At 50.1% G+C, this 23,216-nt stretch overlaps 1 pseudogene; it reads right to left on the bottom strand.

Annotated features, from left to right (window-relative positions):
• Nucleotides 1-3,132: 3,132 nt before the first annotated feature.
• LOC149521740 (uncharacterized) overlaps nt 3,133-23,216 on the bottom strand; it is a 71,990-nt pseudogene continuing 51,906 nt past the window's right edge.

The following is a 23,216-nucleotide window of genomic DNA, read 5'->3' as shown; positions in this document are numbered from 1 at the left end:
GGGCTCCCAAAGCATCCCGAGATTGCCAGCTTCTTTAATAAACAATGGACATGGTCCATCAAGAGATGGTGAAAATGATGGAGGCTGTAATGTCCTCATTTGTTTCTGATGAAGTACAGTTATCTGAGCACCTATCACTAATGTAGACATCATCTTCATGCAGTGCAACATAGTTTTGCCAGAGGAGAAAGTGTACAGAGCATTAGATGAGAAGTGCAATGCACCATTCATCTAGAGGAGATTGTTGTTGCTGAAGTATAACAAGAGTTTACAGCACAGAGATGAGAAATGGTATAACATTCTGGTCACCAGAGTACATTAGACACAACCCATGCAACAAAGCTCTCTTCTGCCTCAGAAAGGGTGATGTTCAAAGATGAGTGTTATTGGCCTCACACTGCTGCAGATTTAACTAGACAGTCCTGCATGTGGTGCTAGACATGATACATGTGCTTCTTGCCAAAATCCTGGTCTGTAGGTAGCCACTGTACCAGCTGAAAGAGAACAGACTAAGCTGGTAGAAGCTGTGCTAAGCTCCTCTCTACTGGATGTCATTTTTTGCCTTACAAAAAAGCTGACAAAAACTTGACACACAATCTGCCAAGGGGTCTGTTTCTTCTTGACTATATGGATCACCATAAGCCAGTCTTCTCATTGCCACTATTGTACAAACTCAATTGTCTTAAATTACCAGTACCCTGCTCTGCCTGCCGTATACTTTGGTGTCTGTGCATTAAATATTTATTGGAAGATTCATTATTTGGGCATTAAATATTTATTGGCATGAGAGGAGGAATCAGATGATTTGTATTTAGTTTCTACAAATTGTCTTGGAATTGAAAATGTCTGGTTTTTACAGGGTATGTGAGTTGCTGATTTTTCAATCCTGGACTTTTTTGTGGCAACACTTTATTGCCTGTCCTTCAGACACCCTTTTTCCTGCTGTGGCTGGCTGCCTGCACTGTGGAGATTAACTTTGTCATCAGTATGCTTGCATTTTGTTTATAAACCCTATAGTTTAAGAAAAATTCTCCCCCCACTTGTACAAAGCAATCACTCAAGACACTCAATATAATTGCTATTCTTACTTGGAGATGTCTTCTTGTATTCTGTCTCTTTAAGCAAAGTTTATGGCTTAAAAAGTAATTGATTTGCAATGGTATTTAAGATGAATGCTTAGGGACACTGCTGTGCTCTTGTGTAGTACAGTTGCCTAGAGAAAACCATTGCCGAGGCAAAAACATTGACTTTTTGTGATGTGGTCTCTTCTGATACACTCAGTAGGGGTGAGATTTGCTCTATTTTTATGGGATTGTCTGCGATTTTTACAAAAACAGTTTGGACACCAAGTGCTGTCTTGGAAGTTCTGCTGAGGATTAGCTGATGGGTGTGGGTGGAGAGACAGACACTCCTTGCTTTGCTTTTCTGCACATTCCATTCTCTTGCTCATTGGATTATGTGTCATCCCATTTCTGGAGGAAAATCATTTTAAGGGAGGGAATGGAATAGGCTGGGAATTGATGGAGCAAAATATGGAGTGATGAAGGGAGAAATTGTTGGAATGAGGGCTCTGGATTTCATTTAAGAAAAGTGTTGGTGAAGGTTTCCCCAATGCAACTTGCAGCTTCATTTGTTCATGGAATTAGAGATGAAAGAAACTTGGTGAGGAGAACATCAGCTAAGCACAGGGGATGAAATCCTGACTGCCTTAACCTCAATAGGGCTGGGATTTCATCAATTGTTTTCACGGGTAGATCTAAATTGTAATGAAGCTAGGATTCTGGGTTCACAGTCAAGGCTGAATCAGGCAGAGGCACATCTTCGATTCAGACCTGATAGTCTCCAAGCCCTGGTCTATACTAGGACTGTATTTTGAAATAACCCCCCAAGTCAAATTTAAAAGTGGAGCATCCATACTACCAAACCCGTTATTTCAAAATAATGGGCCGTGGAATTCGAACTCTGTACTACTTTTCATCAGAACTACTGCTAATTCCAAAATAGTTATTTTGAATAATGGTAGCGTGGATGCTCTGGTGCTGCTATTTCAAAATAATTGGCCTCCAGAGGCCTCTTGCAGCTGCAGCTCTGACAACTTTGGCCACACCAAGCATCTCCAATGCCCTCCTCCTCCTGTAGAGCTCTAAAAGCCCTTGGAAAAGAAGGGCTTCTCACACGTGGCCAGCAGTATGAGCCCTGTGTGAGAGACCAGGACCCGAGGCAGACAAAAGTAACCCCAGTGCACCCTCAGACACCCCGATGGCTGCGATCACTTCTCCTGCTCCTATAGCCACCACTGCCCAGGGACTCAGGAGAGCTCTGGCCTGGACTGGAGCAGAGATCCTTGACCTCATCAAGGTGTCAGGGGAGGAGTCCAACCTCCAGGATCTCCGCATCAAGAAGCACAATGCCAACATATATGGCAGGATCTCCACCAGCCTGGTCAAGAAAGGGCACACCAGAACCCTCAACCAGGGTTGGTTCAAAATAAAAGAGCTGTGCTAGGCCTATCACAAGGCCAGGGAGCAGAGCGAATGCTCTGGGATGGCACCACACCCCTGCCATTACTACGAGCAGCTGGATGCCATCCTGGGAGAGGGGCTGGTTACCTGCCCCACCGTCATCATCAAGTCTGGCCAGGACATGCCTGGCGTCAGTCTGAAGGAGAGCTGGGTGTCGGAGGAGGAGGCGGCCAGCCAGGTGACTATGCCCGCCAGCCAGGAGCTGCTCCTCACTTGGAGTTGGTCTCCCCCATGCCACCCTGTTCCCCCCTCTTGCCTGCAGGCTCCTGGCCTGGTTGGCACCTTCCAGATGGTGTACCTGCCTCCTTCATCCAGGGACTTCAGAAAGAGTGCCAGAAACGGGCCACTAACTGGGAGGAGTGCCAGAGAAGAGTGCCAGACTGGGAGGAGTGCCAGTGCTGATGGGGAGCAGAGAAAGGCCACTTGGGAAGAGCTGGAGTGACAGCATGACACCATGTTCACCATCCTCACTATCTGCATAGAGCAGGCCACCAGCCACCTCCTGCTTCCATAGCTTCCCCTCCAAGACTCCAAGGTGATATTAAAAATCACTATAGGTATGTCCACCTCTCATGGTGCGGTCCAGGAAAAAAGTGCCGGTGTGCAACTTTCAGAAGAGGCGTGAGTTCCAGATGATGCAGGTATCATGCTCCTTTCTCGACCATCCCACAGTGATGTTGGTAAAGTGTCCTTTGTGATCCTCAAGGGCCTGCAGCACCCTGGAGAAGTATCCCTTCCTGTTGATGAACTCCGAGGCATGGTGGTCAGGGACCAGGATGGGGATGTGTATGCCATCTATGCTCCCCCAACCCTGCAGTTGGGAAAGCCCATGGCAGCAAAGCCATTGACAATGGTGTTCACATTTCCCAGAGTGACGATCCTCCATAGCAGCATATGGTTGATGGCCTAGGCTACCTGCAGGAGTACGGCCCTGACTGTGGATTTCCCCATGCTGAACTGGTTCCCAATGGAGCAGTAGCTGTTCAGCGTGGAGGGCTTCTACAGGGTGATGGCCACATGCTTTTGCATGAGGATGCGGGTCTCTTGTAGGTGTCCTGTTGCTTGAGGGTGGGGCAAGAACTCGCAGAACTCCAGGGAGATAGCCTTCTGCATGTGGAAGGTCTGCAGCCACTGCTGATCATCCTATCCCTGCAGGACAATCTGGTCCTACCAGTCCACGCTTGTCTCCATCCATGAGAAGTGGCATTCCATGGTGTCCAGGGGATTGAGGGGCATGTGCAGCAGCTGGGTGTGCCAGGAGCTGGGTGAGCAGGGCCTGCAGGCTATGCTGAGGTTCATTCTCTTTATCCTCATCCTCATCCTCACCCTGCTGGAGCTACATGCAGGCAGTTTGGAAGTTGTCACGTTATTGTATTCTAAAGATCATTCTTGCACCCGTGGAGGGGAGAGGAGTTGCCCCAAAAGTCTGTATAAAGGGGGCCATGTGCGGTGTCACATGAAAGCTTATGTTCTACTGATTCTGTATATGCTATTCATGTACTTGTATAATATCTGTATGTGGAGTTATATGTATTCTGTGTTGATGCTGGAAAATTCTCTGTCTGAGGCAGAGCAATGTGCCAGGAATGTTTGTTCAATGGTTACGCTAATTAGAGAGGCTCCAGGGACAATTGCTCTCTAGGGGTACGTCTAAACTACATGCCTCTGTCGGCAGAGGCATGTAGATTTGTTTATTCAGCAAAGGTAAATGAAGCCACGATTTAAATGATCGTGGCTTCATTTACATTTACATGGCTGCCGCGCTGAGCCGACAAACAGCTGATCAGCTGTTTGTCGGCTCGCCGCAAGTCTGGACGTTTCCCCTGTCGACATCAAAGCCCTTTGTCGGCAGCCCCGGTAAACCTCATTCCACGAGGAATAACGGGGCTGCAGACAAAGGGCTTTGATGTCGACAGGGGGAACATCCAGACTAGCGGCGAGCCGACAAACAGTTCATCAGCTGTTTGTCGGCTTAGCGCGGCAGCCATGTAAATGTAAATGAAGCTGCGATCATTTAAATCATGGCTTCATTTGCCTTTGCTGATCTGTCTAATCTACATGCCTCTGCTGACAGAGGCATGTAGTCTAGACACAGCCTAGGTGCCAAAGACACTCTTGAGGAATGAATCTGGATGCCTGCAGACCAGCCAGAATAATGATTGCTGGCTTGGGACACAAGGATAGGTCCCTGGGCCATGTGACCCAATCCAACTTGGAAGAGACCAGGGATGGACATAAAATGCCATGTGGCAGACTCCATTTTGGTCTTCAGTTTAGCTCCTGATCCCAGATGCAGCCTTGCAGGGAACAACGAGCCAGAAAGAACTGTGGACCCATCCTGACATAATAGGTACACCAGAGACTTATAAGATAGCAGTTTATAACATCTCTGCTAAGAGCCTGTATCAAGAACTGGGTGATTCGATGCATGTAATGTATTCTCCTTAACAACCTTACTCTCATGCTTTTCTTTCTTTTATGAATAATCCTTTAGATTTTAGATTCTAAAGGATTGGCTCAGCGTGATTGTGTGGGTAAGATCCAGAGTATAAATTGACTGGGGCCTGTGGCTGGTTTCTTGGGACCAGAAGAAACCCTTCGGGGTAGTCGAGATTAGGTTCTAAAACCCCTGCCAGATTGGCAGCTGAAGTGCTCCGTGATTGGTTTGTGACCTGTTTGGAAGGTCTCCAGTCTGGGGCTGTAAGGATCCCTGAGTTTTGAGCAATTCACCCTGAGTGGATGCCCTGAGCTGTGCCCAGACCTGGCCCAGCCTGACACAGAAGTACTGCACCATGAGGCAAGCATGAGGCCCATGACCCTGGCACTGCTTTGCAGCAGGCTCTGACTCCCTGGTATTAGTGCTGTGGTGTCTGTGCAGGCAACCAGAGCACAAGAAGGTGCATGCCCACCGTGTCCTTTTTCTGTCCTGAGAGGAGGAGGCAGTGGAGGAGTGGCATGTGAGACATGGCCGTACAGAGGAGCCCCTGTAAGCATGCATTGCATCTTGCTGGACCAAGCAGCCACAGGTTGTATTTGTTCTCCTGGTGCCCTCCGCAGAGTGTTTCCTGGGGCTCTAAGTCCTAGGTAGGTTCTGTTCAATGTGGGCACACTATTTCAGACTAATTCAAACTAGTTTTGAGGCTTCCCTGTAGTGAGGACATGCTAATTCAAATTTGATAAATAGGCAGTTATTAAGTCGAATTTAATAATTTCAAAATAGTTTCCTGGTGTAGTCACGGGCTAAATGCAGCAAGCTCTTCTTGCACAAGCTTGGCTTCAGAAGAAATCTTGTCCCAGTCAGCCACTAGGAAGCATAGTCATTTCCCAAGGCCAGAGGGTACACAGAAGGAACCAAGACTAAGCACTGCCACAGTCAGGGCCGGCCCGAGGCATTCTGGCACCCTGGGCACAGGTGTGCGGCGCCGCCCCCAGGTGTACAGCGCATTCGCGAGCCCACCCGTGGGGAGCAGGCCCACATCCCTAGGGTGCACAGGCCCGCCCCTGGGGTGCACGGAACACGCGCGGCCCGGCTACAGCCACTGGCGTGCAGTTCGGGGCCTGCCCTCGGGGCACACGGCGCAAGCGTGGTCCTGTCAGGCCCGTCTGTTGCTGCTGGAGCACGTGCCAGGCCGTGTAGGGCCCCGCGGCAGTGGGGGGAAGGGCGTTGCTGGCCGGCGTCGTGGGGATGTGGGCAGGCTGGCACTGCAGGAGTCGGGCGCACGGTGCCTGATGGCAGCTGTAAGGGACACTGCGCGATCCTTACAGCTGCCATCAGGCGCTTCCCATCGGTTGGCGCCCTGGGCAGCTGCCTGGCTTGCTAATGTCTCCGTCCAGCCCAGGCCACAATATATAACAAAAAGGTTGATTCCCTCAGCCTGTCATATCTGCCACCTGTCAAGTACTGGTATAGCCACTTGGGAAATTTTTCACACAGTTTGCCAGGAAAATGCAGTTTGGAATAGATCAAAACATTTGTGAATTTAGGTGATATTTGGAGAATAATTTTGTCTGAAAGAAAAAAAATGGTTTTTTTCTCCCCAAATAAGTCAAAGCATTTAGTTTTGATGCTTTTGAAACAAAATATTTTGACTTTTCATTTCAACATGACATTTTGTTTTGAAATGTAGCTAGATTTATATTTTAAGGGTGCAAACAGCTCAAAGTGTAACTAAATAAAATAAAACAAAACCAACCAACCAGCCAAAAATTGTTGTGGGTTGAACAAAACATGCACTTTGACCCATTTTTTTTGAGAGGGGGATGTTTCATTTTGGTGACAAAAAATCTTTTTTGAGTCAACCTGTTTTTTTTCCCTAGGTTTTTCTGTTCAGCCACCGAACCAAAAAAAATCAATTATTTGCTCAGGTCTCCTGCTCTTCTCAATCCTGCCAAACATCACAGCTGGATCTAAGATAATCAGTTCCTAACATCTACAGTATGCTTTGGATGTAAGGATGCTCTATAAAATACACACTCCTTACTCTGCAAAAGTGATTACATTCTATTGTGTCAGGCACTAGTTGTGACACAATTATTCAGTTTATTCTTAATTCGTACATATGGATGCTTTGGACTACAATGACCCCTGTGAAGTCATTATAGGCACTTACATCCATGAGTTGCATAAAGGGCACATTAATAAGCAGCAAATAGAAGGAGACAATAAGGGGCCCAAGAAGTCATTAAGTCTATTGTGTCAGTCTGATTGTAGCCTGTGGAGGCACTGAATCTGCAAACTAAAAATATCTTTAGGAAATGCTGTTGACAGTTACTGTAAATTGGCAGCAGCATCCTCCCCACACATGCACAGGCCACCAGACCTGCTCAGAGCAATACACTCTATTGGGCATTCAGCTACGCTGGCATAGCAGAAATATACAAAGGGGCAGGCTTTTCAGAAACAAAAGCCATTTTCAACAACTGAGTTTGGACTAAACCCTACACTGTCATTCTAGGAGCTGTATAAAAACACAGACAGTCTCTGCCATGAAGAGCATTCATTCTAAAGTGACATGACAGACAGGTTGGGTGGGGAAAAACAAATGGTCTGCTATGAGTTGTGCTTAATACCGGCTACTAAAGCTAGATTAAGGCAATCTGATGCCCTGAGACAGTGGCTCTCAACCTTTCTAAACTATTGTGCCCCTTTCAGGAGTCTGATTTGTTTTGCATACCCCCCAGTTTCATCTCACATAAATACTTCTTGCTTACAAAATCAGACATAAAATCTACAAAAGTGTCACAGCACACTATACTGAAAAATTGCTGACTTTCTCATTTTTAGCCATTTAATTATAAAATAAATCAATTGGAATATAGAGCAGTGTAAGCAAGTCATTGTACGTATGAAAATGTAGTTTGTACTGATTTCACTAGTGCTTTTATGTAGCCTGTTGTAAAAGTAGGCAAATATCTAGATGAGCTGATGTACCAGGAATACACATACCTCTGGTTGCAAACCACTGTGTTAGACAGATCCAACCCTACGCTCCTGCCCATCTTGGCATGGCTATGAAGGTGTCACTCTCATAAGATCTGCCTCCTGGGGTCCTCCCAGTCACTGGCCACCTGTTCCCAGCCTTTAGGCAGGCTGGAGCCAATGCAAAGGACAGTGTCACCTCATTCAAGCAAGCAGAGGGCCACAGGTGTGATAGTCCCGTCTAACAACCGCCCCTGCAGAGCCCTAATAATTTGGCTGTAATGGCCTGCCAAGAGTATCAGTTTCAGAGGTACCAACTGATTAAGACGTATGAGGCAGCTCCACCTTTCAGAGTTATTGTTTCAGGCTCTTTGCAGATATGGGCAGATGCCACCACATTCAGGTCATATTTTCAAGCTTTTCTTCACTATTGCTGGGCCAAGGGACATTTCTTTTTTAATGAAAAACTGACATTGTGTTATCATTACATAACTCCAGGAGCTGGGGCCTGGGTGAGTACTCAGGCCTTAATCTGGCCCTGCTGACTACCCCAGCTGGTACTGGTCACTGATGGGGACTATATGACAATCGTTTGATCTAATATGACATTTCCTATGACCTTTGTTATGACTCTGGCTCTTCACAGTACAAAGCAGTATGAAAAAATTCCACAAGCACAGCTGGGTCCCCAATAACCATGTTAACTAAATATACTCAAATACTCCTGGCCTATCTACATATATACAGACTTTCTGACTGGTTTCAGATGGCTTCTAAAACACAGAACACAGTAAGTGCCTCTGCACGGATCACAAACTTTTTAAAGGGATACTACCCTAGTCCTATATAGCATATTCCTAGGAGGAAATTTTAGATCGTAGAAAACTGCTGAGAAAAAGAATAAAAGAAGGTGATGTGTATTGCAAGTGTGCAACTAACCTTGGCCTAACAAGGATTGGGACCACGAGGTAACGAGTGCAAATGGCTTTAATTGCTTTAACCTACTCTGAAAGGAGGGGAAAGGGGAAACTCAATTTCAGTATCCGCAGTCACACTTACAGTCCAACAAAATACAGGCTGGCACCAGACACCAGAAGTTCATGTTGAGGTTCATGCTGTTGGCATCTTCCCATGATGAGCCTGGAACCGATTCACTGGCCAGGCAATCTGAGCAGAGTGCACCCTCGGGAGGTCCTGCTTGGTGATTCCCATTTGGGTTCTCTCTCTCTTTTCATTGGATCAATGATGTTACAGGCCATGTGCAGTTTCTGGGTCCATAGGCCTTCCTCACTGTCCTCTCTGGGCTGTGTGCACTCTGTGCAGGGGCCAAGTGCACTCATGTTCAGGTGAGTAAAAGTTCACCCACTTCATGTTCGTTTCCCACACACACCATGCATTCAGTCAGGAAGCGGGAACCATAAGGGGAATTTACAGAACCCTAAGCCGATAACAATTCAGCTTTACATCAATTATAACTTTCAAACAGGTAACAATGTTCTTCACCCTCAACAATGTGGATTTGGGTTTTGAAATCCACCCCCAAAAAGAAAAGGAACAAAAGGAATAAAAGTTCGAACTAGGGGGGTAGTGTAGACATACCCTCAGGGTGGAGACAGTTTTCCGGCCTGGTTCGCGAGTAAGCTCCCCCCAAAATCTAGGGAGCTGGATTATGGTGGGGCAGGGAGGTAGGGAGACCTAGGCCTTCCCACTCCACCGGGTCCTGGCCCAGGGCCCTGTTGGCAGCGAATGCGCTCGCTGCCTGCTCGGGGGGGGAGACTGCCAGAACATGCAGAGCTCCCGGAGGACAATCCTCTGCCCTGGGCCACTTCCTACCCCACTGGTGCATGGCGCTGTCCTTGTGTGTGACTCCCGCAGTCACTCCCAGTCTGGCGACCCCTTGCCCAGCATTGTTGCTGCGACTGCTGTGGCGGCTGGTGCTGCTCTGGGGGTGATGGCACCGGGGGCGGCTCTGGTTGCAGAGGCTGCTCAGGAGCTCCTGCCTGAGCTCCTCCCCTCCAGTGGTCATCCCCATCTATCCCAAGTAGCCCTCTTTTATACCCAGTAGAGGGAGTATGCCCAGCAATCTACAGGGGTTGTGTCCTCCCTGTCCCTCACGGTGGAGTTAACACCATCTGTCCTGCTGTGGGGGGATCTTACCCCATCACAGTTAGGTAATAACTTTTATTGGAATATCTTTTATCTCCTGTTGGTGAGGGAGACAAGCTTTCAAACCACACAGAGATCTTCAGGTCTGGGAAAGTTACTAAGAATATTACAGCTAAAAACAAAATCCAACAGATTGTTAAGCATACTTATTTAATTGTGAAACTCTTCATACTGTATCTGGACCTGAAGAAGAGCCCTACATAGCTTGAAAGCTTGTATCTCTAATATCTTGGAACCAACATGGATAAAACACTGCAGCTATGTCTATACTGCCCAGTCTTGCACAAGAACATATGAAAATGATGTGCGGTGGTGAATATCGGCGTGCCTCATTTGCATACTTAATGAGCTGCCATTTTTGCGCAAGAAGGGGCAGTCTACACTGCTCCTTCTTGCGCAAAATCCCCCCTCTGCCTGAAAATAAGCGGCAGAACAGCTCTTGCGCAAGAGGGGGTTTTTGTGCAAAAAGGAGCAGTGTAGACTGCTCCTTTTTGTGCAAAAGCCCCTTGCACAAAATGATGGCTCATTAAGTATGCAATGAGGCACGGTGTGATATTCATCGCTGTGCCTCATTTGCATATGTTCTTTTGCAAGACTCTGCAGTGTAGACATAGCCTGGGTCTCTAATAGGATGTTTAACTCACATTGAATAATGCATATTAATTACTTTGCTACCAACTTTATTGTTCAGTGCATCAACAATACAGTCGTTTATTTATCAAACAAAAACAAGAGGGACAACACATGCAGTGGACAGACTTTTACTTCTCTATCTAGCCAGGATTCCTATGCCCAAATTTCAGCCATCATGGAATTTTTATGATCATGTTTTAATCCTAGCATAAAAGTTTTTCTTTTTGTCTAAACTTTCTAAAGTTTTCTTAGTGCACATACACACAAGAGGAAAAACAAAATGTCAAAGGAAGCAAAATTTGCGTATAGAAAGCAAAGGCAGAAGCATTTCCCACTGTTAAAAAAAAAAGAAAGAAATGTGTGAGAACAGTGCCAGATTGACAGTCTTGGAGATTGAACTCCTCTGTCTACAGAATGAGTCATGTTTGGACATCATCATATACAGGGCCCAACATTGCTTCAGCCCTATAGGGATTGTTCAACCCTATAGGGATAAGGGCAGTGTTTAACCACCATGGCACATCCTTTGCTAAGATTACAAGTAAGAACAGGGCAGTTAATAGTGAGGATGACGGGTTTGTAATGGGGACACCTCTGCCCACTAACAAGTGGACTGAGACCTGCCAAGCCATTTCATAAATGCTATTACTATCTTCAGCTAGAGATGAGCGAGGAAGTGGGTCCGGAGAGATGAATGATTTTTGACAGTCGGCTGACACCATTCTGGGATGTGCTGAAAAAAGGAAGGTTCGAATGACAATGCTGCTGCTGTGTGGTGCTGATAACACAGCGAGTGGTGTGGCTGCAATGGAAGCAGCTGTATTTGGAAGGGTCAGCTGGCTGCCTCTCGCCCAGCCTGGCATTTTGCTGAGGCCAACTCTCAGCATTTGCCTTTGTTGCTGGGCTTCTTTGCAAAGGCATTTATCAGTCTCTGCTTTTGTGCTTTCATTAACTTTTATTGGCCTCATACAGCAAAGCTGTGTAGTTAATTTCATTCAATTAGACAATGAGGGGGGAAGGAGTAAGAATAGGAGAGAAAGAATATTTTTAAAAATGTGATGGATAATGGTGTCCCTGATACAGTAAGAAATGCCAGGTCTTCCTTGTGTTGAACCAGTCACAGCAAAGGTATGCAGAACACAAGCAACCAGCTGAGTCTTCCCACTCCTGTTTGCTAGTGCTGGGATCTTGTAAGTTTCCATCAGCTCTTCATGTCTCCTGCAGCCTTAATCTTTCCAGGAACAGCACTCAGTGCACTGATGTCCTTTTGCTGAGGGTAGATAGGCCCTGGTAGAAGGACCCACATTTCCCATATACTAATAAATAAGCATGTCTGTGCTCTTGACCCTTGGCAATGGATCACCACATTATATTATTATTTTGCTTGCAACAACACCCTTGATTAGGTTCATTGTAAAGACTGAACTAAGGACTAGGGCTGGACAGAGAATGGAAATGCCAAATATTTCAAAATGTGGTTTCATTCTGATTTGGAATGAAACCCCAAAGTTTCAAAATTTCCCATGAAAAGAAATGGACCCCCAGTCTGGGTCAGCCCACAGAGACTTTAGGCTGCCACAGATTCATGGTTTTGGGAGCCAAGACTAGAAAGTTACTGGATCCCTATCAGCCCACTGCAGGCTGCCAAGAAGCTGGGGAGGGGGGGGGGAGAAGGGGGGCCTGGCTGGCAAAAATGGATCCCTGCCTGGATTCCATAGAACTGTATCAAAATGAACTATCCCTGTGAAACATTTTGATTTTGATGAAGCAGCAAATTCCAAGGAAAAAAATGTATCATTGGAAAAATTCCAATGAGTTCTACCAAAGGTCTGAAAGTGGAAGCCTCTAGTGCTTGGGTTAAGGGACAAGTTCTATATTAGCTCAGACAGCAATAGACTCAAGTCTAGCCACTAGAGGAGGATAGAGAGCCACTCATGCTTGGTGTAGAGGAGCATGTATGTCTACTCTGCCATAGAAAGTCCACTTAAGGTTCGCTAGTCCAGCCAAGTGAATAATACAGCTAGAGTCAATGTACCTTGGGTCAAGTTACCACAGAGTCTATGCCACAGGGGGTTGATGGAAGAACCTCTCCCAGGGTATGTCTACACTACCCCGCTAGTTCGAACTAGCGGGGTAATGTATGCATACCGCACTTGCTAATGAAGCCCGGGATTTGAATTTCCCGGGCTTCATTAGCATAAGCGGGGAGCCGCCATTTTTAAATCCCCGCTGCTTCGAACCCCGTGTAGCGCGGCTACACGGGGCTCGAACTAGGTAGTTCGGACTAGGGTCCTACTCCGAACTACCGGTACTCCTCGTGAAACGAGGTGTACCGGTAGTTCGGAATAGGCACCCTAGTCCGAACTACCTAGTTCGAGCCCCGTGTAGCCGCGCTACACGGGGTTCGAAGCAGCGGGGATTTAAAAATGGCGGCTCCCCGCTTATGCTAATGAAGCCCGGGAAATTCAAATCCCGGGCTTCATTAGCAAGTGCGGTATGCATACATTACCCTCCTAGTTCGAACTAGGAGGGTAGTGTAGACATACCCCCATTGACTTATCTTACTCTCCTCATCTGGGGGCAAGTAATGGGGTCAACTGCAAAGTGATCGGTAGTTGATCTGGTAGACCCACTAAATCGACTGCCAGCGGACCAGTCTCAGAGCAGCGATCTCTACTGCAGTGTATATGTAGCCTTAAAGTTGGTCTAATATTACAGTGGATTTAATACCAGACTATCTGATTTTTAATTACCAGAGACAGGCCCCACCATTGACATCAGTGGCCTCATCAGAAGAGGAAAAGAGGCAAAGAAAAAAATCAAAGACAAAAAGCATAGGCTTAAGAATTGTGTGTCAAGTGTGGCACATGGGGATACTGAGCAGAGAATGCTGGACCATGGGAGAAGATCAAAGGATGCTCCCAAATGGAGGCATGAGCAAGTGGAGGTAAGCTAGAAATCAGGGCTGCCATTGCCCATATGCAGAATATGCTGCTGCATAGGGCACCCGAAAATTTCAGGCGCCACTAAATCTTAATGTCCATCTACTCACCTCTTCCTATACCTGTTCTGTGGCTCTTCTTCCTTTGGAGAGGATCTAGTTAACTTAAAAGTGATGAAAAATCCCACCAGACCTGGTAACATAACACTGAACCTGTGAAAAGTCATTCAAGTGGTAATGAAGTCATGTAACAGGCCTTTGCCAGCCCCAGGTATATACTGTCTGTTTCTGAATGTACTTTGTTAGTTTCTGGAACCTGAGTTTAAAATTTGCTTTAAACTTCTTCCCTGTGAGCCAGAACACGCAGTGAGGCTTGGGGTTTTCCCCCTCCTCCAGCGGGCGCACTGCTGTTTCCTCAGCTGGAGGGAATGAGAAAGGGGATGGGGAGCGCTTCTTCCTCAAGAGTTGGATCACGCAGCGAGGCTTTGGGCTTTCTTTCCCCTGCCCAGCAGGAAGCCAGCACTGGGCTCCAATGGAATCCAGCCAATGGGAGCAGCCGAGGCAGTGCCTGAGACCAGAGAAGGGCATAAAGGCAAGTAAGTGCCCCCACCCCTTCATGCTTAGACCACTGCATCCCCAGCCAACTCCTGCACCCTTCCCCTGGCCAGACACCCTGCCTACAGCCTGCTCCTGCACCCTTCCTTGCTCCTGCACCCTCTTCTCTGGCCAGACACCCTATTTCCAGCTTGCTTCTGCACCCTTTCTCCCATGCAGACCTCATCCCCCTGCTGTACCCCACCTCCCACCCAGATCCTGCACCCCCATTCCTCTCACTGGCAACCCTGTCCCACACACTGAACCCTCCATTTTTGTCCCAACCGCAGAGCCTAGGGCAGGCATGTCAAACTCAAAGCCTACTGAGGGCCTCACAAATGAAAACTGATAGCTTTCAGGGCCACCAAAGAAAATGTACTTATATCGGAAAGTCATAATTATTTATTATTATAGATTATGTTTTAGGTATATTTTATAATTTTTGAGGCCTTGTTTTAATATAATACTATAATTTGATGTGTAAAATTGTTTTGTGCCCATATAAAATAATTTTTAATTTAAGTATAAATTTAAGTTACTTTTTAATTTTTTGTATGATACATAACTTGTTTTGTTGAAATATGAACAAGTATAGACTATGGTTGATCAAATAAAACAGGCTTCTGTGAAAATTTCAGATACTTTGTGGCTGTGTCTACACTTTGTGGCCCCTTGAATTTCCGCAAGAACACTGACTTCCTACTGTCTGAAATCAGTGCTTCTTGCGGAAATACTATGCTGCTCCCGTTCGGGCAAAAGTCCCTTTTGCGCAAAGCTTTTGCGCAAAAGGGCCAGTGTAGACAGCTCAGACTTGTTTTGCGCAAAAAAGCCCCGATCATGAAAATGGTGATCGGGGCTTTTTTGAGCAAAAGCGCGTCTAGATTGGCACTGACGCTTTTCTGCAAAAAGTGCTTTTGTGGAAAAGCGTCCGTGCCAATCTAGATGCTCTTTTCCGCAAATGCTTTTAACGGAAAACTTTTCCATTAAAAGCATTTGCAGAAAATCATGCCAGTCTAGACGTAGCCTGTAAGTTTGAGATTTTGCATAAACATATAATATTCACGCAATTGCAAAAAATTGACATATTTATTGATATAAAATTAATATACATTTTGTGATTTTATTTGGGAATAAATAAATAAAAACCAAAATATTAACAAAATATTCCCCCCCTTTCCTCCAGAGCTAGGCACTCCCATACCCCCGTTCTAACCCAATCCCCCCTCTTTGGAACCTCTTTTTTGATAGGTGAAGGCTGCTATCAAATCCCCCCTCACTCTTCTCTTCTGCAGATTAAATAAGCCCAAATTCCTCAGTTTCTCCTCGCAGGTCATGTGGTCCAGCCCCCTAATCATTTTAGTTGCCGTCCACTGGACCCTCTTCAATGCATCCACATCCTTTCCGTAGTGGGGGGCCCAGAACTGGATGCAATACTCCAGATGTGGCCTCACCAGTGCCGAATAAAGGGAAATAAGCACTTCTTTAGATCTGCTGGCAAAGCTCCTCCTAATGCAACCTATTCACCTTCTTGGCTACAAGGGCACACTGTTGACTCATATCCAGCTTCTCATCCACTGTAATCCCCAGGTCCTTTTCTGCAGAACTGCTACTGAGCCAGTTGGTCCCCAGCCTGTAACAATGCTTGTGATTCTTCCATCTCAAGTGCAGGACTCAACTCGTCCTTGTTGAACCTCATTAGATTTCTGTTGGCCCAATCCTCTAATCCCTCACAGGGGGTTTTTGCACAGGAAGTGGCCTGCTGGACATTCCTGAAAACTCATCACAGATCTATAGTTCCTGTCTGCTGGCCCCTCTTAAAGGTGCAGGCCCTCTGCAGAAGCTTTGTGGCAGCAGCTGTCTACGCAGCTTCCCTTGCCCAACCATGTGAGCATGTCTGCACCTGAGGCCCCCCGTGACCTCCCTGTCCCTCGTGAGGAGCAGCCCTAAAAGTCACAGAACCCACCCAGGGGCACCAAGAGGCGCGCACCCAGCTGGTCTGGGCCTGAGATAGAGGCCCTCTTGGAGCTCACAAGGGCACAGACCAGACCCCACACACCCTGAGGAGTGCTGCATGCACTATGGGGCCATGCCTTCCAGTGCGAGACAGCAGCCATGTCCGTACACATCGCTGTGAGCTGCCCCTGTGTTTGCAGCCCCCAGGGAGCCCCAGGCTTCTCCCAGCTCCTCTGCTACCCCAGAGGGAATCCCCCTGAGGCCACACTTCCCTTGTCTGCTTGTCCGTGAGGGGAGACAGAGAGGAAGCAGGCAGCCCATTCCTCTGAGCCACAGTCTATTGCTCGCTGCTCACAAAGGAGGGCATGGCCTCAGGGACAGTGTCTGAAGGGATGACTGACAGCCTCTCCTTCTTGTGTGTTCTCCACAGCCAGACCAGCTAGGAGTGAGGGGCCAGCCAGTCCACCGTTGCCACCTGCCAGAGGTTGGGGGACACAAAAGTGTGCCAGGCTCCAGGACCAGCTCCTGTGGTGCCATGTGACTACCATCGAGGAGATGCAGTGGATGCTGGCGGAGAAGGCTCGCTCTGACCAGGAATTGCACCAGCAGTCCTGGGGCCACTTTATAGAGCACTGTGATCACTTTGGTGATCTAATGGCCAGCATGGTGGCTCATATGGCCCATGCTGCCTCCCATGTTTCCCACTCTCCTGCCCCTCCTGCCACCCCCCTTCTGTCCCTCATCCTCCCTGTGTTCCCTGCACCCAAGGTGGTGCTGGCAGCAGTCCCAGGCAATCATAAGCCCCCCTTCCAGTTCAGAGCCCTCTCCCACAAAAAGTTATTGCTCAAGAAGCCTGCAGTGTAGACATAGCCTAAGTGATTGGGCAACAAAATGGCAAATGAAATTTAATGTTGATAAATGTAAAGTAATGCACACTGGAAAAAAATAATCCCAACTCTATATAAAATATGATGGGGACTAATTTGGCTACAACTACTCAAGAGAGAGATCTTGAAGTCACTGTGGATAGTTCTCTGAAAACATCCACTCAGTGTGCAGCGGCAGTCAAAAAAGCAAATAGAATGTTAGGAGTAATTAAAAAAGGGATAGAGAATAAAACCATGGTATGACCACATCTTGAATACTGCTTTCAGATGTGGTCACCTCATCTCAAAAAAGATATATTGGCATTGGAAAAGGTTCAGAAAAGGGCAACAAAAATGTTTAGGGGTTTGGAATAGGTCCCATATGAAGAGAGATTAAAAAGACTTGGAAGCTTAGAAAAGAGGATACTAAGGGGGGATATGCTAGACATCTATAAAATCATGACTGGTATGGGAAAAGTGAATAAGGGAAAATTATTTTCTTATTCCCACAATATAAGAACTAGGCAGCAGGTTTAAAACAAACAAAAGGAAGTTTTTCTTCACTCAGTGCAGTCAACCTGTGGAACTTCTTGCCAGAGAATGTGGTGAAGACTATAACTTTAACAAGGTTAAAAAAATGGTTAGATAGATTCATGGAGGTTAGGTCCACCAAATGGCTATTAGCCAGGATGGGTAGGAATGGTATCCCTAGCCTATTTTCTCTGGTGGTGGTGACAGGGGAGGGATCACGTGAGGATTACCTGTTGTGAGCCTTCCTTCTGGGGCATCTAGTATTGGCCACTGTCAGCAGACAGGATATTGGGCTAGATGGACCTTTGGTCTGACCCAGTATGACCGTTCTTATGTTCTTAAGTGACCTTGGGTAGGCGGGGTTTGTGATCTGGGACAGGAGATTAGGGTGTCAGATCTGAAAGGGGGTATGGGTGCAAGGGCGGGGGCAGAGGGTTTGGGTATTTTGATGGGGTAGCAGGAGTTGGGGAAGGGAGCGAGTGGGGTGCCAGAGGCAGCCTGTCTGCCTGCAGAGCTAAGGCTTGCAGAGCTTAACACATTTCCTAGCCAGCCAGCCTGCTTGCCTGGCCATGTGTTTTAGTGAATATCTGAGCCGAGGAGAGGGTGTGTGGTTCTTCTTGGCTGCCTGTTATTCAAACAGGCAGCTCCTATTGGACATTTTCTGGCCAGAAATTGGCCAATAGGATTGTGTGTGGGAAGGTGGGAGGGTGGAGGCAACTCCTGAAGCTTTACTCCCTCCCCTCCAGTTTTGAAACAGAAATGGGGTCTGGCAGCCGTGTTTCTGAGTGGCATGTGGGGCTGTGAGGCAAGTAGAGGAGCCTGCCTGGGTCTCCCCGCAGCCTCTGTGGGCCAGATCCAGTGGTTTGGTGGGTTGGATGCAGCCCGTGGGATGTATTTTGCCCAGGCCTGATCTAAGGTCTCATCTAGTGTAACTTTGCTTTGCTGAATGGAAGATGCAGTTGCAATTTGGTGTATATATGTCTTACTTTACACAAAGAAATCATCCCATGCAGATTAATAAAGTTATCTACTAGGCCCACAGATGGGGGGCAAAGAGGGCAACTGTCCCAGGGCCCAGCGATACACAAGGTCCTGGAGCTCCCAGACAATTCTACTACTGTAGCATTTGAAGCTGGAACCCTGGTCCCTTTAAATTGCTGTTGGAGAACGATGCAGCATGCTCTCTGCATCACTGAGGGCTGCTTGGGGGAGGAATGGTGCTCTCTGGACAGAGCTGTGGGCTGCCTAGTTCCATCTTCACCCCTTCCACCTGAGGCCCTGTGTGACGTAGTGGGGGTACCTGGCTGGTTTCTATGCTGCTGGCTCTGGGGTAACCCCCACTGGCTGCCGTGGGTACCACGACCCAGCAAAACAGGATGAGTCACTATGCATACGAGTAGGGCCAGACACCCCCCATGGAGAGGAACAAAGGAAGGTGGAATGCTGCCCTGGCTGGGGGGCAGGGCTGGAAGGGAGTTTAGTTGGTGGCTGTCTGGGAGCATGGAGGAGACAGCCTAGGGAGAGGAGCTGGAGTTTAGGGGCCCAGTCTCCCCCCAACTCAAGGGGGCCTGAGGCATCCTAGCCCAGCTCTGTGACCAGACTACATCTGTGCTGTGCTGTATCCTGGAGAGGCAATAAACTTCCTCTACTCCACCGGCTGGTGCGGTCTGTTTGTGCCATTTCGGGGTGCAGGAGACGGGGGACCCCAACGCGCCGTCACACTGGTGTCAGAAGTGGGATGCACTGCACCCCGTGGATGGAGCTTCCAGCGGTGAGCGACAAGGCGCAGTAGAAGCAAGAGCCCTGGAGCCAGGCATGCTGGAGACAGAGCGAAGCGGTTCCTGGGAATCGTGGTGCGCTGCAGCACTAGACTGGTGAGTCTGCACCGAGGGGACCAGCGGGCAGATGGCCTACGCCCGACTCTTGAAGGCAGAGCTGGTGGGGCTGTGCAGAGAGAGGGGCTTGCCTGTGCGGAAAGCAACCAAGGCCCAGCTGATTGCCCAGCTGGAGGAGAATGACCAGCCACAGGGCCAGGATCTTATCCCCAGGGGAAGCAGCCAGACCCCCCCCTGAGAGTGTGTCAGGCTCAGAGAGGGGGAGGAGCGCTGGAACCCACCGGAGAGATGAGACAGCGTCTCCCGGGAGGCCTGCAAGTAATAGCCCATCTAGGGCAGGGGCCAGCCCAGCAGAGCTGAGGCGGCTGGAGATCCAGCTGCGGATCAAGGAATTGGAAGTAGAGGACCGAGAGAAGGAGCGCCAAGATCGAGAGAGGCAGCGACAGCATGAGCTGGCCATGGCAAAGCGGAGAACCGGCGGGGCACTGGCTGCGCCAAGTGCAGATGGGCCCCAGGGTCCCGGGACTACCAGACGCTTGGAGAGGCTTGTGGTGGCCCAATTGAAGGACATGGGCAACATAGACGGGTTCCTCAGCTCCTTTGAGAGGGCCTGTGGACTGCAACAGGTCCCCCCAGCTGACTGGCTGCAGGAGCTCATCCCCGCACTGAGCCAGGAGGCGGCCGGAGTGCTCAGTCAGCTGGAGGACCTACAGCCAGGGGATTACAACCGAGTCAAGGAGGCCCTGCTGCACAAGTTCGGGCTGACCCCCGAGATATACAGGAAGAAGTTCCGGGGGGTACAGAAAGGGCCACGGGAGACCTATGTGGATCTGGCCTCCCGCCTGGCGCAATACTGCCGCAAGTGGGTCTCTGGAGTCGGAGCCCAGACCGCAGAGGAGCTGCTCAAGCTGGTCATGATGGAGCAGTTCTATGAAGCGTGCCCACCCAAACTGAGGCTGTGGCTCAAGGACCGGAGACCAGAGAACCCCCAGGAGGCCGGGAGACTGGCGGATGAGTTCACGGAGAGCCGGTCCGGGTGTGAACGGGAGTCCCGGAGAGAAAGGGAACCACGCAGAGACCGGATCTTGGCTGAGCGACGGAGGGAGTCAACTACCGGGCGAGACCAAGGAACAGATCATCTGCGCCCCAGAGAACCAGTCAGGGCCTGGACAGAGACAGCCCAAAGCCTAACTTGCCATCGCTGTGGGCAAAAAGGCCACAAGAGGGCTCAGTGCACCAGGTCCCAGGACCGGGGACTTTCCAGGGTTAACTGGCTGGGGCGGGAGGAAGGGCAGGCTGGCCCAGAGGCAAGGGCTGGCCGGCAACCCTCAGCTCAGAGTGGAGGGAAGGATGCTCAGTGCACCTCCCCTGGGAGGTCTGACCCTCGGGAGGCGGATTTCTCCGTGTACCAGGTGGGGGCAGGACGTCCCCTGCGGAGCGAGTGCCTCATAACCCTGGAGGTGGATGGTAGGAAGGTGACGGGCTTCTGGGACACGGGGGCGGAGGTGACTCTGGCCCGATCCGATATAGTGGCCCCAGAGCGGATACTACCCCACACCCAGCTGACCCTGAAGGGCATAGATGGGTCCCCGTTTAAGGTGCCTGTAGCCCGGGTACATCTGAAATGGGGGGCCAAGGAGGGCCTCAAGGAAGTGGGGGTGCACCCGCACTTGCCCACCGAGGTGCTGATGGGGAATGACCTGGAGGAGTGGCCCCATGAATCCCAGCGGGCTCTAGTCACTACCTGGAGCCAGAGCCAGCGGGGGGCTGACAACGTGGGTCCAGGGAAGGACTCCTGGCAGCGTCCTCAGGGTCCCATCCCAGCGGACACGGGGTCCAGCCAGGCTGGGACTCCGGACCTAGGTAAAGGTGGGGAACAGGTCCCGACCCCTGCCTCAGCAGCTGAATTCCAGGCTGAGGTGCAGGCAGACCCCTCCTTGCAGAGGCTGAGGGACCAGGCTGGCCTCCGTGCAGCTCAGCCCCGGGGGAGAGGTGGCCAGGAGAGATTCCTGCGGGAGCGTGGACTCCTGTTCCGTGAATGGCTTCCCCCCAGGAAAGTGAGGGCAAGGGGGGTCCAGCAGCAGCTGGTCGTCCCCCGAAAGTATCGCCTCAAGCTGCTGTATTTGGCCCACGACGTCCACGTTGGGGGCCACCGGGGGATCCGGAGCACCCGGCTGAGGCTGCTCCAGCACTTCTATTGGCCGGGAATCTTTACAGCCATGCAGCGGTACTGCCGGTCCTGTGACTCCTGCCAGAGGGGCGGGAAGGCCCAAGACAGTAGGAAAGCGACTTGGGGGTCTCTACCCCAGATAGAGGACCCTCTGGGCTTGCTGAGAGAGTTATGGGAGGGGAAGACCTCCCTGGATAGAGCATCGGGGGTGGAAGCCGCCCTGGCTGTACAGAGAAGGCTTGCTGGGCTCATGGCCCTGGCCCGAGAGACCCTGGCCAGAGATCAAGGCCAGCAGAAGGGTGGGTGTGACCCCCGAGGACAGGCCTGTGCCAGTCGCCCTGGAGCGGGGTGGTGAGTGGACAGAGGGAAGCCAGCTCATGTGGGGCCTCGCCACGGCCGGCCCGAGTCAAGGGGAGCACCCATGTCCCCAGGGCGGGTTCCCACGCAGAGGACCCGAACTTCCCTAGGTCACGAGCGGAGTGACCCTGCTCAGTTCGCTCTCGGAGGGGGGAGAACTGTGACGTAGTGGGGGTACCTGGCTGGTTTCTATGCTGCTGGCTCTGGGGTAACCCCCACTGGCTGCCGTGGGTACCACGACCCAGCAAAACAGGATGAGTCACTATGCAAACGAGTAGGGCCAGACACCCCCCATGGAGAGGAACAAAGGAAGGTGGAATGCTGCCCTGGCTGGGGGACAGGGCTGGAAGGGAGTTTAGTTGGTGGCTGTCTGGGAGCATGGAGGAGACAGCCTAGGGAGAGGAGCTGGAGTTTAGGGGCCCAGTCTTCCCCCAACTCAAGGGGACCTGAGGCATCCTAGCCCAGCTCTGTGACCAGACTACATCTGTGCTGTGCTGTATCCTGGAGAGGCAATAAACTTCCTCTACTCCACCGGCTGGTGCGGTCTGTTTGTGCCATTTCGGGGTGCAGGAGACGGGGGACCCCAACGCGCCGTCACACTGGTGTCAGAAGTGGGATGCACTGCACCCCGTGGATGGAGCTTCCAGCGGTGAGCGACAAGGCGCAGTAGAAGCAAGAGCCCTGGAGCCAGGCATGCTGGAGACAGAGCGAAGCGGTTCCTGGGAATCGTGGTGCGCTGCAGCACTAGACTGGTGAGTCTGCACCGAGGGGACCAGCGGGCAGATGGCCTACGCCCGACTCTTGAAGGCAGAGCTGGTGGGGCTGTGCAGAGAGAGGGGCTTGCCTGTGCGGAAAGCAACCAAGGCCCAGCTGATTGCCCAGCTGGAGGAGAATGACCAGCCACAGGGCCAGGATCTTATCCCCAGGGGAAGCAGCCAGACCCCCCCCTGAGAGTGTGTCAGGCTCAGAGAGGGGGAGGAGCGCTGGAACCCACCGGAGAGATGAGACAGCGTCTCCCGGGAGGCCTGCAAGTAATAGCCCATCTAGGGCAGGGGCCAGCCCAGCAGAGCTGAGGCGGCTGGAGATCCAGCTGCGGATCAAGGAATTGGAAGTAGAGGACCGAGAGAAGGAGCGCCAAGATCGAGAGAGGCAGCGACAGCATGAGCTGGCCATGGCAAAGCGGAGAACCGGCGGGGCACTGGCTGCGCCAAGTGCAGATGGGCCCCAGG

This window comes from Pelodiscus sinensis, chromosome 23 (assembly GCF_052426305.1).
Source record: "Pelodiscus sinensis isolate ZL-2025 chromosome 23, ASM5242630v1, whole genome shotgun sequence".
Lineage (NCBI taxonomy): Eukaryota > Metazoa > Chordata > Testudines > Trionychidae > Pelodiscus > Pelodiscus sinensis.
Note: the sequence above shows the minus strand (reverse complement) of the source record. Positions and strands in the feature narration are given on the sequence as shown.